Here is a 19,013-nt window from a genome sequence, read left to right as displayed (position 1 = left end):
TGCTCGATTATATCCGAAACTTATCTGTCTTTGGAAATCTTTATATCGTTGGAAAGCTTATTCAATAACCTTCGTATGGAACGATCGACGGGCAAATTCCGGTATAAATAAAGTCGATTCCTATACACATATAATCAAACTATACACTTGAAACCATCTCAAAATAATCAATACTCATACTTAAACTCATATATACCTAACTTAGGATCAATATATATACTCCAACACATATAATAATGGCTAATGCACGTAATTAAGTACAGCGTGTTACAAATAGCCACTTGACTGTCCCAATATAAAATCATGGAGCCTTAAATTCTTTGCAATGTTCAAATGCTCAAAGAATCTTTTCAACCAAACAACTTCTTGTACTGCAGATGCATAAGCCATAAATTTGGATTCCATAGTTGATAGGGTTGTGCCAGTTTGTTTCTTACTTTTCCATGAAATTGCACCACCATTTACTAAGAAGGTATAATCGAAGGTTGACATCATACCGGTTACCTCATCATCTATATAACCTCTTATTAATAAATCGGATCCATTATAACATAGTGAATAATCAGCAATTCCCTTCAGGTATCAAAAAATTCTCTTTACTATTTTCCAATGATCTCTTCCAGGATTGGATTGATACTTGTTAACCAGACCTACGGCATAAGAAATGTCTGGGTAAGTACACATCATAGCATATATCAAACTCCCAACTACACTAAAGTATGGTACTCGAGACATGTCTTCTTTTTTTTAAGTCTTTGGACACATTTCAAGGCTAAAAGTTTCACCTCTTGCTATAAGAGTATCCATGGATTTTCAACTATTCATTCAAAAGCGTTCCAGAATTTTCTTTATGTATGTCTCGAGAGAAAAACTCAAAATTTTCTTGGAACGGTCGCTTTAGATTTTAACACCCAATATATTGTCTGCTTCACCCATATCTTTCATGTTAAATGAGTTTGAAAGCCATGACTTAACAGTTTTAACATACTCTAAATTATTTCCAGCTAATAAAATATCATCCACATAAAGTGAAAGAATCATAAACATTTCATTAGACTTTTTCACATAGATGCAATGATTTTTATTGATCACGGTAAAATCAAACGAAATCACTTTCTTATGAAATCTCAGGTACCACTACCTTGAAGACTGCTTTAGGCCATATATTGATCTATTTAATTTACAAATCTTCTTTTCTTACCCTTTAACATCAAAACCTACAGGTTGTTCCACGTAGATTTTCTCTTTTAGTTCTCCATTGAGAAAAGTGGTCTTCACGTTCATTTGGTATAATTCTAAATATAAACGTGCAACTATAGCCAAAAGCAAGCGAATTGAGGTAAATTTTAAAACTGTTGAAAAAAAATTCTCATAATCTATTCCAGCTTCTTGAGTAAAATCTTTTGCCACCAATCATGCCATGTCCCTTTCTATTATACCATCTGATTTTCCTTTAACTTTGAGAATCCATTTGTTCTCAACATCTTTACGCCCAGAAGGAAGATCCCAGACTTTATTGATTTTCATGGACTCTAATTCTTCTTTCATCGTTTTTATCCATTCATCTTTTTCAGGACTAGATAAAGCCTCATTTACAGAATTAGGCTCATCCAATTCTATAGGATATACCAAGAAAACATAATCCTCAATCTCATAAGATCGTTTAGGTACACCTTTTCCAGTACTTTTACGTAATTGAAGTTCAGATTCCTCAATAGAATTTTGGGATGCACAACCCCCACTTGCACCAAGAATTATTTCTTGATCTATTGAATTATCATGCATGTCTGGCGACATTATTTGATCATCTGAATTCAACATTTCATAAATAAGCTCATTATCCTTTATTTTACCCCTTTTGGAAAATTTATATTTCAGGAATGTGACATCTCGTGATTCAATCACAGCTCTTTCATTTTCCAATTCACCAATGAACACATACCCTTTGGAGTGTTTTGAGTATCTTATAAAAATACATTTCTTTCCTTTTGGACTTAGTTTTCTAAACTTATCAAAACAATCTTTAATATATGCAGCACAACCCCAAGGTCGTAGATCATTAAAGTTTGGTTTATTACCCGTTCATAGTTCGTAAGGATTTGAAGATACTGATTTAGAAGGCACTTTGTTCAATATGTAGGCTACAGTTAATAACGTATCTCTCCAGAAAGAGATTGATAAATTTGTCAGCGCCGTCATGGACCTTGTCATATCCAAACTGTTAATGCCTTTTTCAATACATAATTTTCAAACTATTTTGACAAATATTCACAACCTCTATCAGTTCTTAATGCCTTTATAATTTTGTTTAATTGATTTTCAACTTCATTCGTATTTCTTTTGAATCATTCAAGTGCTTCATATTTATGAGATATCAAATAGACATAACCAAAGTGCGTGAAATCATCTATAAATGTAATGAAATATAGAGCGCCAGACCTTGCCCTCACATTCATTGGGCCGCAAATATCAGAATCGATTAATTATAATGGGAATTCAGCTTTTTCTCTTATTTATGTGTAGTCTTTCTGGCAAGACAATTTTCACAAGTTGGCATTTCAATTTTGGAGAAAAAACCTAGATGTCCTTTCTTTGCCAATCTATTCATTTGATCTTGCTCAATATGACCCAATCTAGCATGCCATGTAAGTATATCAACATTATTATTTCTAGAATAACATGACATTACACAACGGTCAACATAATAGTCATAAGTTGAAGGATTACAATATAAAATAATAAAGCGATCATAATGATGTCCAAAACCATAAAAAAAATTATCTGGAGTAATTCTTACGGAATTACGACTAAAAATAAATGAAAACCAACATCTAAAAGATCATACACATACACTAAGTTTCGTTGAATTTCTGGAGCATATAAGACGTCATACAACATTAAAGACCAGCCTCCACATAAATCTCTTTGCAAGTGCTAATCCCTTTGACTTCAAGTCTTGCATTATTTCCTACATAAATTCACCTTGATCTAGGAAAAACTCGACGGAACTCTACAAACGCTTCACAATCTCAACTTACATGGTAAGTGGCTCCTAAGTCTACGATCCACATAGGATAAGCTTCAGTTAATAATACAGTGCTAGAAACATATGTAGAACTTAGAGATGCGTTTAGAAATTCTACCTTTTCCTACTCAGGACATTCACAAGCAAAATACCCCAGAACTTGGCAATTGTAGCTCTTCATCTTTCTCTTGTCTTTCTTTTTGAAAACCCTTTTCCCTTCTTGAAATTTGGCTTGTTCTTTTTCTCAGAGGGTTTTTCTTCGGTCTCTTTACCCTTCTCATTCTTTTTCCACTTGTTCTTACGCTTGAATCCTAAAGACTTCTTACCACTTAATTTTGCCATAAAGGTATTAGAAGCAGCTTTAGCTACACCAAGCCGCTCATCTTCTAGTTCAACATGACGGGCAACATCAGAAAAAGTTTTGATGTTGTCATTGTGGGTTAAGTTGACCTTCAAGTGCTTCCAACTGTTAGGAAGAGGTCGTATCACTTCCTGAACCTACTGCTCATCTGAGAGAATATGACCAACACTTTTGAGATGAGCTGTCATATTGGACACCACCCTAAGGTGTTGTTTGATATTCTGATCGTGACGCTTCTTGTAAGTGTCAAACTTGATAGTCAGTTGTCTGAGGCGGGTAATAGAAGTAGCCCCATATATTCCTAAAAAATGTGCCCAGATAGCATTAGTAGTAGGAAATTCCTTACCCTCATGAATGAGGTCATCAATCATAGAAATCATAATAATTTAACGTGCAATGGAATCAGCCTTATTCCAAGTGCAATGGAATCAGCCTTATTCAGGGTCTCTTCTGTGTTATGCAGTATTACCTTCTTATAGTAAACATAATACATGGTTAATACCTTCAAGATCATTTTGTTCTTTCGGTACATACCATATTTTACGACTTCAAATGTCGTAATTGTCTCTATTTAGTTTTTTCCTTTGTTCAAGTCAGCAATTATGTTTTTTGATGCCATGTCTGTTATTAAGAGACAATCACGCAAGTATTTTATCAGTTATGCATGAAAATTACACATTTAAGCAAATCATTTCACATAAAAGTTTCATGTTTAGTGTAAAATCAAAAGGACACTTAAGAACCCAATCATCATCTACGAACTAAATACTTAACCAAAATTAGAAATTAATTTCTTAATGTTTATTAGACTGATAAGTTTCAATTAAGTCTTTTTAAACTCAAATAAATGAATGAAATTCATATACAAGAAGAGAAACAACTTTATATATATGTATATATATGCTCGCTAGGACAAATCTCGTGGTAAATGTTAATTAATCTCTTACCCCAAGGATCACGGAGAGAATTTGCTAAAATAGCTAATGCTTCTCAATCTGAGATTTCTTCATAGTTTTCTAGTTCTACACGTTTTAATTCAAATAAATTTATAAAACTAGCAATTGTAATACTAGGGGACATCTTAAAAGACTTAAACTCTATTAGCTTCTTCTGTCTTTTCCTTCGCATTGCCCTCTTATTTCGTAACAGATTTTGTGTCGATCTGGAGAAATCATTTCGTATGAGCTCAAGACCTTGAAAAAATGTCCTTCAATGACGTGCTCTTCCACTTTTTTTTCTTTGCTCGACATTCAGAACTCCCACTTGGAGTAATTCGAGTTTGTTCTCGTTCGGCCATGTCTGAAATATGAACCAAGAAATAATGAGAATGGTTGAACCACTTAATGTGACATCTTATGTCACAATTTATTTTAGAAGGCTAAATCCGAAAATAAAGTTAGGACTAATTAAGACAAAATTATTATCAAGTCTAATCTATTCATAATAGAATCAATATCAATATAAAATTCACTATTAAATTTCTTAAAAGAAAGGAACTTATTTCTATACCAAAAAAATTGATACAGATTAGTAGTCCTAAAATATTCTCCACTCTTCAGTAAGTTAGAAGAAGTACATTACTCTAAAACAAATAAGTGAAATAAGAATTATTCTCCCTTTCTTTTTTTTAATATTTTATAAAAGAAAATAATGGACCACACACAACCAAACAAAGGGGTCTGCTAAGTTAATGTCACATACTTCAAGAGAAAACAGTATTCATTTAAGAGAAGTTAAAAAGAAACTTCATAGTTCATCTTCCACGGTGAAGCCTCATTTTAATGTTATTCTCTTTTATCAATTCAAAACACTACATCTTCTTCCTTAAAATATAAAGATCAATATCAACACTTTGAACAATTTGTGTCCCAAAAAAAATTTCTTTGCAAAGTAAACAATGGATTATGAAGAGAAAAAGAAATTACTCGTTACTTCTTTTCATATATCGGGTTCATCAGAGAGAAAAAACTGATGAAACTGAAATTAAATTTCAGATCCACTCTTACGGCTTTCTAATCTTATTCCAAATAGAAGGTCGTTCTGTTGATTCAAGTGGGGCCTAAAATCTCGATCTTTATCCGTGATTTCTTTCTAACGGGTAAAGTCATATTCAATTTTAATTTTTTTTTTTTAATCAAGAATATGAATTAGTCAAATTTGATCGAGACTGGAGCTTTTAAACCTGTCTTTGATGCCATTTTGTTGTAAAAATATGGAGCAAAATAGTATGTACCTTGGTAAATTTCGTAGCGGATGAAATTAATTTTGCTACCAAAAGAATCTGCCTCAAGTCTGCTTTTAATCTCTTTGAAACAAAGCCTTGAATCACAAACTAAATGCTATCCTTTTTTGTGTTGTTGTTAATTTTTTATTTTTTGCCATATTTTGACATAATTTTCTTCATTCTTGACAAAAGAATGACCAAATATATAGGAATTTTTGGACGGTAACAGTTATGTAACTGTTCTCCCTTTATTTATAATCCATATGTTACACCTTTTTATTGTCTCTTTTTTAGATAATCAAAACCAAATAATCAGGTCGGGTCGGTCTACATGGGCGACCCATAACCCGTAATCCAACATATTCACATGGTGACATAGTAAAATTACTCCTATTATTCATAGTTTCTTACGGTATGTGTCAAGTCAATAATGAACAAGTAAAAGATGGGTGGAGGGAGTATCACTCTTCATTAACATTTCCTAATTAATTAAAGGAAGATGGTGCTACCTAAGTCAAGATGGCGAAATAGCATGCATTTTTTCTTTTGCATAGTGCAAATACATATGTGCCTAATAATAAAGGTATGTGAGATTTATTTATGAGTTTAATTTATAATATATCGTTAATATAAATACGTTTTATACTAGTCAAAAGATATGTACATGTAATTCTCCATAAAGTAAAATTTGATATCTTAAAAGTAGGTTAAGTTAATACTATAACTAGTAAAGGTGATATGATGGTGTAAATTTGTCATACATGTTAAAGAATTGTGATTTGATTATATATTTTTGGCACGTCGAGTGCAATATTATTTGAAGGATTTGCACACAAGTACAACTCACTCACGTACATTGCAATCAAGTGACCATATATAACTTGACAAAGTTGTAGCTCAAAAAATAGGTCAAGATTCAACATCCAACTCCAAATAGATTCTCGATATTGCTATTCAAAAAATAAACCTCCAGCTCCTAACCCAAATATTTGAATTAGTAATTGTGACTCAAACATTAATTAGTTAAACAAATCAAAAATATTTGGGTGGTGAAAATTAGATTTTTAAGGTAATCTATCTTTATTGAACAAGCTTAAATAGTGAGCTTAAATTTTGAAAATGATTTTGTGAGAAATTTGTAGTGAGTGTTGTTTAGACTTGTTAGAAATAGTTAAGAAGATTGTATTCAAAATTTGAAGTTGTTTAATAGGGATTTGGACTGGTTACAAATATTCTACAAATGCCTATACCCTTTTATACAAGGCAAACATATTGTGTATAAACGTGTATAAAGTGTATAATAGTGTATAAAACGTGCTTATACAAGTATACATTATTATAAAAGCTTATTTCCTCTTTCTTGAACCTCTTCTGAAATTTAACTCAAATTAATCTACTTCAAATCACTTCAGAATTAAGTTTTGACTTTTCTTGATGTTTCCATAGATCGGAACGACGCTCAATCCAACCAACTACCAAACTCGATAATTCAACTCTGAATTTCAAACCCTTGATGTTTTCAAGTTTCAACCAGTTGAAACGACACACAATCTAACAAAGTTACCCATTCCAACTCTTTTAATAAAGGAGCCTTAATTAATTAATTTCTTTTTAAAAAAAATGATTTCTCTTTTCCCCCCTCTTTTTGTTTGTGGTTTTATCGAAGAATTGGGTATTCATCTTCAAAGCTGATATATATATATATACTAGTTTAGGTGTACGTGTTTTGCACATGTATATAGAGTCAATTTACAAAAAATATCCACATATTTTCTAATATCTCCTTTAAATATTATAGTCGTAAGTTATAGACATGTGAATTATATTAAAATATACTTTAATCTTATAATGTTAAGTATGCTATATGAAAATTTAGAAATAGATTATTTAAATAAAAATATCATTTTTCAAAATGAACTAAAAATAAAAAATAAAACAAACAACTGGGATCCGTGTATCTCTTTTATCTGCTAAAAGAAGTAAGATATTGATGTTCTAGGGTATGTTTATGTAACGACCCGAAACCGTCTCCTGGGACGTCACACGATGCGTAAGGCTACGAACTACGAGTAGCCCCAAGCTAACCCTTAGAGTCAGTTTCCACCAATGACACTCAATTCAAGATAAGAATAGACTCGACACTAGCATAGTCACATCACATGAAAGGAAATATGGAAAAGATACTTGGTCCATAAGACCACAATACAGAGAAATCTCAACAAAACCATAATATCGAACCCTCGACACATCACAAGCCTGACACTAGTCTGACAAGCCTCTACAAATCAAAATCTAGAGAGTCATTGGGACAGGTCCCCAACTGACTCAAAATGAACTGAAGATAAAACATAGTCTCTCAAGTACGGTAAATATCTAAAGATCGATCCTCGAACCATGATCCACTGTAGAAAACGTAGGCAAGGTACTCAAAGAATCATGGGTGAGGCTGGGACTGAGCATCTAAACCTACATCATGACACAATGTAGCACATAGACATATATGTTGATCAGTACTTGGAATGTACTGAGTATGCAGGGGTGAATGTATATGAATAAAATAGTAACAATTTTCTTTAATCAAATCATGTATGCATTATGAGACGACTCACATGGCTTGAACAAGTATAAAATATAAAGCTCATAAGTCATGTAGAATGGAGCATGTAACACAAATCTCATGAGTCATCATTGTTTAATCTCAAAATTCAAAATCTTCTCTTGTTCTCAATACCCAAAGGCTAACGGACTTTAAACAATACTTTCAACTCATGCATAAGTATCATGGGGAGTAAAACTTCTTCAATGCTCAACATTTCATAACTATTTAGAACTCATATACTTGGAATATGGAATCGTATAACTTGAAAACATAGTTGAAAACATTTCATTCACTTTAGAAAAATATCTCATCTCAAGCTTTAGGGAAATCACTCCATCTCAAATGGAAAGGCATTCTAGTTTATGGAAATAACTTATCTCAACGCTTTATAAAAAGTACTACAACAAGGGAAGATGTTTTCAGTTAGGAAATAACTCACATTAAGGAAATACTTTAGTTGGGGAAACATCTTTGCAATTCAACCATTTAGGAAAATAGCTTATAGGGATGGAAAATAAGTATTTGATCTCGAAGTCTAAATGTCAAGGGAGGTTTTCGTAACCGACATAAACCATACGAGCTAAGTAGAGTCCAACGTTTTGTCCTCCTAAGGAAGAGACCCCACGTTGGGGAGGAGCGTCATACTCTTACCAGAGAGTATAACCTAGGTCTAATGATCACTAAATGAAACTCGGCCTTGGGCCCAATCATAATCATCATAAACTCGGCCTCAAGCCCAACCTGCAGTGGCACGTAGTTTTGAGGTAAGAAACCGTACTAACTTACCCACTCGGTGCTAAATACTACTCCCTTTAGATTATTTGCGCTCATCTCATAAAAAATTCACTTTTAGAATAATCACATGGTTCACCACGAACTCAATAATCAAATCGATAATCTCATATAGTAAAGTGTATTTCAAAGCTCAAGGACCATTAGGTCAATTCATTTCTCAATCATCTCAAAATACTCAAAACATGAGTGCTCATAGCACAAGAGTTCACAATTTCACAAGTCTCAAATAGGGCTTACTAACCCATTATTCAATCTCAAGTTAAAGCTTATTAAAAGCATAATATATAGCATATAGATTCATAAATCACGTGGAAATCTGGGAATTTCAGCAAGTTACCTCAAAATCTCAATATAACTATATGCTTCAATATCTCAACCATGTAAATATTAGCTTTTCAAGGAGTAAAATCATGGGGTTTATACCCAGCTGTAAATACTCAAGAAAACATGTAGAAATCATGTCATTTGACTATTAATTCATAGGAAATATCAATATAATGCATTCAATAATAATGGGTGAAAAACTCAATTCAAATTCATGTAAAAAAAACCTCATATATTTCAAGAATTTCATGATGTAAATAGTATTTTGGGCACAAGGGTGAAAGGGTTACCCTTGTTCAAAAACTCCACATACCTTGAATTAGAAGCTTTTAATGAACTCTCACTTTTGGAACTCTATTCGTGCTCTAGAATAAGGGTTCTTAAGGTCCTTGACTTGGGAACCTTGAATGTTAACTCAATTTAGAAAATCCATGGTGAATTCTTGAGATTCTTGGAAGAGGTTTTGGGTACTTAGGATTTATGTTGAGAGAAAACTTGAGAAAAAACTCATAAGATGCTTGTAAATGGCTTTGATTTAGTGTTTCCATGATTTTATAAGCTTGGAAAAGGTCCAAAGTGTCCTTTTAAACATTTGTGCAAAACTGAAAAAATTAAACTGGGACCCGATTTCATTGGCCTCCGCGACACGCCACTTATTGCGGTGGCTCACTGGAATTTGACAATTGGAAAACTAGCAGCCTCCGCGATCCGGAGCCATCGTGTTTTCCCACTGTTTGGGACCTGGGACTCCTCCACAATGAGCCACTATCGTGGGGTTCCACTAAAAATTGATAATTGCCAAATCAACCCTCTCCGCGACGCGCCAGGCAGTTAAATGATGCAGTTTTACGACTGAGGCTTAAATTAACCATAACTTCTTACCCGAGTGTTGGATTTGGGTAAATCTTATATCGATGGAAAGCTTATCAGATTTTCCACGTGAAGAAAAGTAGAAATTAAAAAAATTCTATATGGTTAACACGTTACGCACTTAGGAAGCAACTTCTCAATCTTTTAGGATTGGAATCACTACTCACTCGACATGCCCTACGACTCAAACTACGAGGAAACTTTGCGGGGCCTTACAGTATATATATATATATATATATATATATATATATATATATGAAAAGATATTTTTTTCGTGTAATTTCTTTCACACCTGTCACTGATTGAGCCAACAAGTACTCTTTATTTTGAGAATTTTTTTAGATTTCATGCCTTGCAAAATTTTAAAATAGTACTCCTTGTTTTAATTGACACTAAATGAATGTTTGTGTTTTATGTGTTTATAGGGTGAGAAAAGTAATGTCAAGCATGAAGTGACTGGGAGAGCAATAGTAACCGAGAAGTCACTTATTCAAATAGCCCGTTCATAAAATTATGCTTCAAATACCATAAACACTTTGTAAGAAAATTTCATGCATATAATTAATGGGCCGATACACATGAATTTATTATTTCATCTATTCCTATCTTGTCGCATATTATGTTTCTGATATTTTCACCAGGTTCACCCAACAAAGACATAATTCTTGATCATAATTTAAGCTACTATAACTTTATTGTATTACTCCTTAATTTCTTGACAATCTTAGAATTGACCAATAAGTCCCAAGTCAAATTTGGTAGAGAGCGCTTGACCTCCACTATGAGACTTTTTAATGTCAATTCAGATTCAGTCGAGCTCCAATGCAGATGCTGAAGACTTTAAATTTTATAATGCAAATAAATAAAATAATTAATAAATAAAGAGAAGGTATATATATATATATATTTACATTAAAATAAGAAAGGTTTATCAAGTTTACCTCAAATCACAAGGAGGAATTATCGAAATTAATGATGGCCTCCTTATACCTAAGCAAACACCAAACAAATAATAAATAAAAATAAAATCTTCTGAAAGCCTAATCCCACAAATAATCCTCAGAACGTAGTACACGTAATTTTTAACCTTAAAGTATAGATAAAGAAACTCTTAAATTAATAAGATTACTAATGATTATGAATTCATAATGACCTAGCAATTTTTCTTGAATGCGATGATCCAAATAATTTGTCCAAAATTATAAATAAGTCAATTTCATTATTAATTATTATGAATTCAGAATGACCAATCAATTTTTCGTCAGAAATCAGTCTAAAATTTTAGAAAAACATACCTCTACACAAACTCACTTCAAGAACCTGCAATTTTGATAAAGCATATGAATAATATATTCATGGTGAAAAATATAAGGGAAAGTAATAAGATAAACATTAACATCTACAATAAAAGGAAAATTAGCTTTTATGATAAAGTTCATGAATGAAATTATGTAATAATAATTATTTTTTATATATATAGAAGATTCTAAACCAAAAAAGAAAATAAAACAGTCAATATTAAAGATTTTCTACACCTAAAAAAGGTCAAAAAAAAAATTGAAAGAAAAAGAAAAATTGACTCCTACTTAAAGAAAAAATATTACTTAATTTTGAAAATTTAGTATATTTATTTAATTAGGGTTTCATATATATCCTATTGATTATTTTTTTTTCATATATATCAAAAGTCCTTAATTTCTATTCCAAATATTTTAAGAGTGCTTAAATTCTATCCATATATTTTTAGGAGTCCTTAGTTTGATAAATAATAAATTGAGAAAAAAAAAAGAATGAAAAGACAATTTTGTCTATTGAGGAGATTTTTAACGAAGAATATGTCTTTACACTTTTAATATATTATAGAGAGAGATGCTTGCTTTGAGACTGATAGACAAACTTTCAAGTTTATCCGTGAATCATCACTTGTTTTTGTTAAAAGAGTATACAAGTCTGAAAAGGAAAAAGTAGGAAGACAAAAACATCCATATGAAGGAGAAGAAGAAAAGAAATTAGCTAAGGAATAAAGGAAATCAAATTATATGCAAAGTGGATCAAATTGGATAAAAGATTTTTAAAGATTAGGTTAACTGTAACTGCATTATTGCCGAACAGATAAATAGAATAATTTGTTCATAATAATTTCCTTTGGTATTGAATATTGGATGTGTTGCCTGGAAAAGGTAAGTGCATTTTTCAAAGAAATTTATAAAAGCATGTAAGACCACTAAATTAAAGCAATATGGAACCAACAAAACTCAGTGCCTCTCATGCTGTACGTTGCAAAATAAACAGCTGGTGGTTATTTTACGAATACCTTTTTTTTGTTAATTCAAAGATGTAATAAGCATGTAAGACCACTAAATAAAGCAACAATGTCATCGACGCTTTTCATCTTTCATATGACAAAACAAAGAGCTAGTTATTATGGAGGAGAATTTAAAATCTAAAATTTATAAATTTAACATTTAAAATTTTTAATATTGCATCTATTATGTAAAGTTATTGGTTTATATCTATACTATTTGTTTTAATTTTTACAAAGTTTCTTAGAAATTTACATTAGGCATCCAAAGCAATGTATCGATTCAGATGAACTTAATGACTAGAGGTGTTCGTTCAGCACCTGTCGATTTTGATTAGAGATAAAAGCAAACTAATTAACATTGACAGCTTAAGGATAATGCTAGTAAAGTGTTTTCTTAAGGTCCCGAAAATTTAATATGAACATTATGATTAATTTCATTTAAAATAATATCAAATATTATAAAAAAAAAAAAACAAAAGATAATAAATTTAAATTAAAAAAAAAAAAAAAAGAACTATCTACTTTTCATCAGAAACATTTTATAACTTTGAATTAAACTACTCAAATCTTTATATTAATAAAAAAAAATTACAATAATATTCAAGTTATTGCATTGCAAACAAATTTCTAGCATCTTATTAATTAAAATTAGTCCTCCATTTTATAAATAATAATATTATTATGTCAAGTTAAATAGTTAAAGTCTTTTATGAATATTACATTAAAAAAGGTAGTACGCAAGAACCAAAAAATAACTCTAGATTCTTAATAATATTTTTGTTATCTACACATATTTAAGGTCTCATATTAAAATTTGATTTCTTTGTAGCGGTCTTGCTAATTAGTCACATTGTCGATTTGGTTCAATTTTTGACTTTTATGAAACCTAATGTACGTTTCTCTTTTCTTTTTTTTCTTCTTAAAATTAGATAAGAATTTTTCATCATTTTCTATCTTATAATCCATTATTACCCTTTATAGTGGTGAATATAAATTTTTTGATTATGGAGAAATATTTTGACATAATTAAAGTGAATAAAGGTTAAAAGAAATACAAACAAAATCTAGGTAAATCTCATTGCAATATATTACAATGAGTTGGAAAACATGATTTTATTTTTTATTTTTGAAGAAAAGGATTTAATTAAGATGTAAAATTCATCGGCCTATTCGAGATAAATTAATTTTGTTGAAAAAAAAATACAAGCGTTTTTAAAAAATTATAAAAGAATGTGTACGGAATTTATCGCTTGATTTGATTTTTTCTTCAATTTCTTTTTAATAAAATCAGACCAAATCAAATATTATCAATTTTTAAAATTTAGAACTAAATCCAAAAAAAAAAAATTATTTAACTAAAATTTTAATTTGAATTGATTTTAGCTAGATTATGAACAGTTCTACTAGTGACATTACTTGATATCCGCCTCTGAGTTATTATACCGTTTTAAAATTAATCATAACTTCTAATTATTGTTCGATGTTCTTGGTCAAATTTTGTATAGTAATTTAAACATTACTGTTGCAAACCTTTTACTATTCCTTTAAATAATAATCCTGAAACCTTCCCTCACTAAGGGTTGCAAATTTTCCGAAAGTTTCAAGAATAAACGGTCTTTTTCTCACTCTGGAATTTTACTTACTGAGACCTAAAAAAAATATATGTTCTTTCAGTTTCAATTTCTTTATCTTTATTTGATTGAGTATCAATCGAGTTTAACAAAATTTTGATCTAGCTAACATATATGTTAGGGCATGTCGTGAAAGCTGGTCCATCCAAGTGAACAAAGCTAAGCTGCAGACAAGTTATTGATAAGATGACTCTGCGTACAAACAGGAGTGGATAACACTTACCACATCAGAAGTTGAGTTGAACAAGAAGTCTATCACATCAGAAGTTGAATAGAACAACAAGTCTTGCAGAAGTTGAGTTGAATAAAAAGTCCTGTAAAACTAAGAGATAAATGAAAAAGAGTCCTATTCAAACAAGGAAGGAGGAACGGCTACAACAAGAAGTGGAGTTACTTGATAAATTCCTATTGATGATAGAAGCAGAAAGAAACAAGGACTGTATCAGAAGGTGTGCATATACACATATCAAACAACATTCAAGAAACCCACTCAATGCACTGAAAAGATAATCAACAATCAGCAAAACAGTTTACATACTTGAAGAAGAACCTGGTCCCTTACTTAGCAAGTCATAGACTATTTGTAGTAGGTAGGTTCTTTGAGTTGTAATGAGTCATTGTTCTAGTTTCAGTGATCTATAAACTGAGTTAGGAGTTGTGTCTTCAAGTTAGGAAACTCGAAGACTTGGGAACACTTATCTTGGAAAGATTTGTGTTTTTGTAGTGATAGGAGTTAGAAGTTTTAATTCCTAGTTTACAAGAAGTCTTGTAATTTTGTTGATTGTTGAGGCTCAAGTGTTATAGTGAAGTTGGGGTTAAATCCTGTAGAGGTACAGGTCGTGGTTTTTTACACCTTTTTTGAGCCGGGTGTTTTCCACATACAAACACTGTGTTCAACTTTTACTTCTGTGAACCACGTTTACTTACTTGTTCCATAGATAGGCAATTAGTAGGGCTCGTACTCTAACAAGTGGTATCAAAGTGAGGTTGTCTTAAATAAGGCTAGAACCTAAGAAAAGATCAACATGATGAATTCCACACCTCCTAATGGTCACAGTGAAGGTCAGTCAACTACTAGACATCCACTTTTTATGGCTCTCACTTTATCTGGTGGAAGGCAAGGATGGAGATGTTCATCCAAGGTGAAGACTATGAATTATGGGACAGGATTACTGATGGACCCACTATTCCAATGAAGTTGGTTGATGGTGAACAAGTTAAGAAAGTAAGGAATGAATTTACTCCTGATGACTTGTTGGCTTTGAAGAAGAATGCAAAGGCCAAGAACATCTTGGTTTGTGGATTAGGACCTGTTGAATACAACAGGGTATCAACCTACACTACTGCTAAGCAAATTTGGGATGCACTGGTGAATGCTCATGAAGGTACCTCTTAAGTAAGAAAATTCAGGATCTCTCTCCTTTTCACTGAGTATGAGGCATTCAAAATGAAGGAAAATGAAATCCTGCATGAGATGATGACAAGACTTACCACTTTAACAAATGAGTTGACTTCCTTATGAAAAGTCATCTCTGAGGAGGAATAAGTTAAAAAGGTACTGAGGGTATTACCTAAATCAAAATGGAAGAGGCAAATAAGGATCTTGAAGGCATGACCCTGGATGAACTAGTAGGGAACTTAAGGACTTATGAAATAAAAATTGATGGAATTAAAGAACAAGCAACTCCTGAGAAAATCTTGGCATTGAAAGATTTTGATAGTGATGAGGAATTTGAACTTGACAAGGAGCAAGTTGCCTTCATAACTAAGAACTTCGGCAAATTCTTTAAGAAGAAGAAGGGAATAGGTACTAAGAAACGTTCCAATGACAATCCAAATGGGTGCTACAAATGTGGCAAAACTGATCGTCGGATCAGAGACTGTCCAATCTAGGAAATAGAATGGAAGAAGAAAAGGGCTGAAAAGGAACTGAAGGCAAAAAGAAAGGAGGAGCATGCAATGATAGCAGCCTGGGGATCTGATTCAGATGAAAATGAAGTTGATAAAACTGCATTCATGGATCTTGGAGATTCAAACTTAGATGAAGAAGATGAGGGTTTTGAGGTAAGTATAGTTGAACTCAAAGAAAAATTGCAATTGTTTTCAAAACCAAAACTTGTTTTCTTGATAAGTGCATTGATTGATGATTTTCAAGAGTTAACCTCTGATAGGGATGAATTGTTCAACAGTCTTGCAAGCCTCAAATTTGATCTCATTGATCTAAAGGCTTGCTCAGGTACAGTTGACAAGAAAAATTGCACTCTCAAGAAATAGGTTACAGAACTTGAGATTTCAAACAATGATCTTAAGTCTGAAGTTCTCAAATTAACTCTCACTAAAAATGGGAAAAAGACCATGAGTAAAGAACAAGAAAATGTTGAACTTGAGCTAGTTAAATACAAACAAAAATGCCATGATTTAACTGAAAAATGAATAAGTTTAGTCAAGAAGTTTCTAAACTAAAACTGGATCTTTAAAGGGAAAATAGGTGGATAAACTCCTCAAGAATTGTTCACAAATTGAGTGACAGAAATTATAATAAAAAGGCAGGTTTGGGATTCCATAAAAGTTTTAATGATCCTAAAGATTTATGTTATATTTGTGGCAACCTTGGACATCCCACCACTGAATGTCCAGTGACTGGAAAAAGAAGGTCAAACAGTCAAAACCTGGCTAACAAATTTTCTCAGACCAAAAGTAACAAAACTATTTTTGGTCAGAGAAACAGGTTGCACTACATGTTGCCCGCGTGGACTAGAAGAAATCTAATTCATCCTTTCACTTATAAAATAGGACCCAAGATTGTCTGGGTTCCTAAGTCTAACCATTGATTTCTTTTATAGGAGAAGGTGAAAGGAAATAAGAGGCACTGGTACTTAGACAGTGCTTGCTTAAGACACATGACTGGTGATAAAAAAAAGTTCTTTTCACTCTCCAAAATAAATGGAGGAGGATTTTCTTTTGGTGATGGGAAAAAAGGGAATTATTATTGAACTTGAAAGAATTGGCTCATCTGAGTCAAAAGCATTGGAGGATGTCTATCTTGTGGAAGGATTGAAGCATAATCTACTGAGCATCCCACAATTATGTGACAAAGGTAATAAAGTGATTTTTACTGCTACAGTGGTTAAAGTCAAAAGGATAGACACTAAAGAAATTGTGCTCACCGCAAGGAGATACAGAAATATATATATAAAGCAAACATAATGGCAATATCAGGACCTGAGCTGACTTGTCTAAGTGTAATAGAACTGATCCCCTCTTTTGTCACAAGAGACTTGGACATGCAAGTCTGAAACAAATGAACATACTTTCCTCCAAGGACATGGTATTGGGATTACCCAAGACTAAGTTTAAGGAAGAAAAATTATGTAGTGCATGTATAAGGGGGAAGCAAGTAAGATCTTCCTTTAAGTCAAAGAACCATGTTAGCACTACCAAATGCCTTGACTTAGTTCATATGGACTTGTGTGGACCAATGAGACTTCATAGCAGAGATGGAAAAAGGTATGTTTTTGTAATTGTTGATAATTATTCCAAGTTCACCTGGACTTTGTTTCTAGCCTCTAAAGAAGATGCCTTTGATGTCTCTGAAATCGTCATTAAGAAAATTGAAAAGAAACTGGGCACTTCATTAGTTTCCATAAGGTCTGACCATGGTATAGAATTTGAGAATGCAAAGTTCTTAGAATTTTGTTTAGTAATTGGTATAGCCCATAACTTCTCTGCTCCTAGAACACCATAATAAAATAGAGTGGTGGAAAAGAAGAATAGAACCTTGGAAGATATAGCTAGAACAACGATGCTTGTAGCATTGCCAAAAACCTTTGGGCTGAGGCAATAAGTACTACAACATATATCATAAATAGATGCATGATCAGATCCATGTTAGAAAAAATTCCCTATGAATTACTAAAAGGTAGAAAGCCTAACATTTCTCATTTTAGAACCTTTGGATGTAAATGTTTCATACACAATAATGGTAAGGATAATCTAGGAAAATTTGATGTTAAAAGTGATGAGGGAATCTTCTTAGGTTATTCACTAAATAGTAAAGCTTATAAGGTTTTAAACAGTAGAACTAACTATGTTGAAGAAAGCATGCATGTAGTTTTTGATGAATCATGTGTTAAGACTAACCTGCAAGAAGGAAGTAACACTGAGGAACAGGTTACACAACATATTTCATTGACTGAAGCAACCAAACATGGGGGCACTTCATCAGGGGTAACTGAAGCTAAAGGCACAGTGACAGGGGAAACTGATCCACCAACTACCCCAGCTCAGAATATCAGCAGTGATCCTAGTATCTTACTTGTCTTGATCCCAAAAGAATACAAGTATCAAGGATCACACCCCATTGAGAATGTTCTTACCGATCTCACCTCTGGGATCACTAAAAGGTCTGGACTGAGAAGTATGTGTGCATTCAAGGCATTCCTATTAGAGATTGAGCCAAAGAAGGTAAATAAAGCATTGCTTGATGCTGATTAGATTATAGCTATACGGGAAGAATTAAATTAGTTTGAAAGAAGCAAATTATAGCACTTAGTTCCTCTTCCAAAAGATAGATCAGTTATTGGAAATAAGTAGGTGTATAGAAATAAAGTTGATAAGAATGGAACAATCACAATAAACAAGGCAAGATTGGTGGTCCAAGGATACAACCAAGAAGAAGGAGTTGACTTTGATGAGACTTTTGCTCCTATAGCAAGACTTAAAGCTATAAAATTACTTATTGCCTTTACTTCTAACATGGAGTTTGTTTTCTACCAGATGGATGTAAAGAGTGCATTTCTGAATGGCATTCTCAAGGAGGAGGTTTATGTTAATGTAATACCCCGGATTTTCTTTAAGTCGAGTTTTATCTTTAAGAAGA

General features: G+C 32.3%; 1 long non-coding RNA gene across 1 annotated transcript; it reads right to left on the bottom strand.

Moving 5' to 3' along the window:
* Window positions 1–4,249: 4,249 nt before the first annotated feature.
* On the bottom strand, window positions 4,250–5,825 carry LOC124900071. The gene is made up of 2 exons (XR_007057680.1): window positions 5,620–5,825; window positions 4,250–4,685 (listed from the first exon to the last, which is right to left on the bottom strand). It is a non-coding gene; the product is annotated as an uncharacterized LOC124900071 (long non-coding RNA).
* Window positions 5,826–19,013: the final 13,188 nt, after the last annotated feature.

Source organism: Capsicum annuum, chromosome 7 (assembly GCF_002878395.1).
Source record: "Capsicum annuum cultivar UCD-10X-F1 chromosome 7, UCD10Xv1.1, whole genome shotgun sequence".
NCBI classification, from domain to species: domain Eukaryota; kingdom Viridiplantae; phylum Streptophyta; class Magnoliopsida; order Solanales; family Solanaceae; genus Capsicum; species Capsicum annuum.
The sequence above is the reverse complement of the archived record's forward strand: the minus strand, read 5'-3'. Positions and strand labels throughout refer to the sequence as shown.